Below are 3,057 nucleotides of genomic sequence, written 5' to 3' on the forward strand. Positions count from 1 at the left end.
AGAACGACCTACTAGGGAGGTTACAACATCCCAGCAGAACGACCTACTAGGGAGGTTACAACATCCCAGCAGAACGACCTACTAGGGAGGTTACAACATCCCAGCAGAACGACCTACATCTACAGATTTCAACAAATAATAATCCAACCCCCCCCCTTCCAGTCGGGAATCATCCTTGGCAACACAATAAGGTTATAATATAAGAGCCGAAGATTAGAGTAGATGTGTTACTAGAGGTGCGTAGTGAGTAGCTGTACACACCAACAGAAGCTGTACACACCAACAGAAGATGGAGAATTGTAGACAAACAACAAACACTTTTTGTTTTACTTGCATTTTATTGACTGGTTGGTTTTCAAGCATTTTTTTCCACACATTTTTTAATATTTTTGTGGTTTCAAAACCTGTACGATTGTACACATGCAATGTCCCCACTAGCTGGAGAAGATATACAAAGCTGTACACCAAACAAACAAACAAACAAACAAATCATTCGGTAAAAAAACAACATTACAAACCGAGAAGGGACAGAACAAAAGCAGAGTTTATGACAATTTGCATATATGTAAATTTGTGAAACCACTTGCTTCCCTGTCAGTCCAAAAAAAAAAAAAAATTAAAAAAATGTTACAAAAGCTTTATGAGTCGTGAAGAGGAGCGGCACAGAGCAGAGATGAAAACAAGACAATCTGGCAACACAGGCAGAAGTGGACACGACGACGTGACCACCACAGTGGACACATACGGCACAATCAAAGTTACGATTAACAACGCGGTAGACATTCAGGAAGTCGTGTCTCTACCAAACAAAATGTTCTTCAACTTCTTCCAAAGCTTTCTCGGGAAAACTGTCAAACTGGTCACCTGTAGGCTGATCGTGGTGTCAGAGACTGGATGACAAACTGGTCACCTGTAGGCTGATCGCGGTGTCAGAGACTGGATGACAAACTGGTCACCTGCAGGCTGATCGCGGTGTCAGAGACTGGATGACAAACTAGTCACCTGTAGGCTGATCGCGGTGTCAGAGACTTGATCAAAGTTCATCATTTTAGTCTACAGGTAGCTGTGGTCTATGTCTACCTACTCTTTTGGCCCGGAGACTTTGTGGTAGGCTATTGCTAAAATAGACTTTAAAAAAAAAAAAAGGAAAGTGTTTTCAACTGATCACTTTTTTTCCCCTTTTCAGTAGAGCTTTTACAGCACTCGTAACTGCATAAGGACATATGATCACTGTGATTTGTTTCCTTCTACACCTGAGACAGACCTGAAAGCTAGACTGTAGTCAGACTTTGGACAGAAGAGAATGTTACCATTTTCCAATTTCCCTCCTCATGGCGCATTATTTAATATTACAATTTTTCTCGAGTGCAGGGCTGCTAGATCTATGCTACATTTACACATTTCCTTTTTTTTGTGAAGAAAAAAGTGTGCAACAAGAAAAGAATAATCCGGTTCTCTCGATCAGAGTCGATCTACCTCCACAGGGCAGACAATGAGTCGGGTCCCACTGACAGCACTGACAGCACCAGGACATACCAGCACTGACAGCACCGGGACATACCAGCACTACACCCTGTTCCCTTCCTTCTCTACTGCTACACTTCACCCTGTACCGTCCCTACTGCTACTACTTTTACTACTTCTTCTACTACTACTACTACTACGACTACTATTACTACTACTACTACTAATACTACTACGACTACTACTACTAATACTACTACGACGACTACTACTACTACAACTACCACCACTACTACTACTATACTACTACTACCACTACTACTACTACTACTACTACTACCACCACCACTACTACTACTACTACTACTACTACTACTACTACCACTACTACTACTACTACCACTACTACTACTACCACTACTACACTCTTTCCCTGTCCCAACAGAACAATTGGAACAGTTTTCCTTGTCTTGATCCTGATGTTACATTCTCCAAGCCTACTAGTCAACCCCCCCCCCCCCTTTCCCCTAAAAAAAAAATTAGTTTTTATTTTTTACATCTCTGTCGACACAATTTAGATCATTTAGAAGGCGGACTTCTGACCCTGCCCGTGAGGGCCAACACGGGCCGAGAGCGATAGACACAGCATCCCAACAGAAAAAATCGCGATCCTCCATAAGAATCTCTCCCCACTCGGGAATCAAACTGAGGTCTCCAGCATGCGACAGCCAAGCGCCTCACTGCGACACCACAGACACGTCGTTGGTGCACAGTTTGTGTTGACAAAGAAGAGAAGCAGACACGAGGGTCCTGATGAAACAATTGAGCATTAGAAAAGACTTTAGTGACCAAACCTTGCATCATGTACAGTGGGGCCAGCTGGAGGCAAGCTGTCAGCTAAATATTTACACAACACACCGCCCAAATCATGACACACATTTATACAACACACACAGAAAATCATGAGACACATTTACACAACACACTGCAGCTATCATGACACACATTTACACAACACACTGCAGCTATCATGATACACATTTACACAACACACACAGAAAATCATGAGACACATTTACACAACACACTGCAGCTATCATGACACACATTCACAAACAACATACTGTAGAAATCATGACACACGCATTCACACACAACACACTGCAGAAATCATGACACACACATTCACAACAACACACCGCCGAAATCATGACACATTCCAACACAATAACACACCACAGAAATCATGACACACACATTCACACACAATAACACACCGCGGAAATCATGACACACTTTCACAACACACACACACATAATTTACATATGGTGTGTTGTCATAAACACATAGCCTACTCTCTTCACGGAAGCACGATAGAAACTTGTCCACAAATGTCCCAACTCACTCAGACAACCAGCCCAGAACTCAGGTCCCTGGAGGTTTTTGTCTGGTCAGTCTACACAGCCAGGACAGGATCTTCAAGCTTTTGACCAAGCAAAACTTTTATGCGAGACCGAACAAATTGGCGTTTATGTTCACATATTTCTGATAAATTTGTCCCCGACATTTCAAGCAAACAACAATAACAAAAT

At 42.4% G+C, this 3,057-nt stretch overlaps 1 protein-coding gene and 1 long non-coding RNA gene across 3 annotated transcripts in view; both read right to left on the minus strand.

Moving 5' to 3' along the window:
• LOC118478072 overlaps positions 1 to 1,712 on the minus strand; it is a 3,413-nt gene extending 1,701 nt beyond the window's left edge. For both annotated transcript variants that reach the window (XR_004858787.1, XR_004858786.1), the window contains exon 1: positions 9 to 1,712. This is a non-coding gene — a long non-coding RNA (uncharacterized LOC118478072). The remainder of the gene's footprint in view (positions 1 to 8) is intronic.
• Positions 1 to 3,057, minus strand: part of LOC101853869 (endothelin-converting enzyme homolog) — a gene marked incomplete at its 5' end in the record, with an annotated part of 35,357 nt that overhangs the window by 29,989 nt on the left and 2,311 nt on the right.

Source organism: Aplysia californica, unplaced genomic scaffold (genome assembly GCF_000002075.1).
Source record: "Aplysia californica isolate F4 #8 unplaced genomic scaffold, AplCal3.0 scaffold00362, whole genome shotgun sequence".
NCBI lineage: Eukaryota > Metazoa > Mollusca > Gastropoda > Aplysiida > Aplysiidae > Aplysia > Aplysia californica.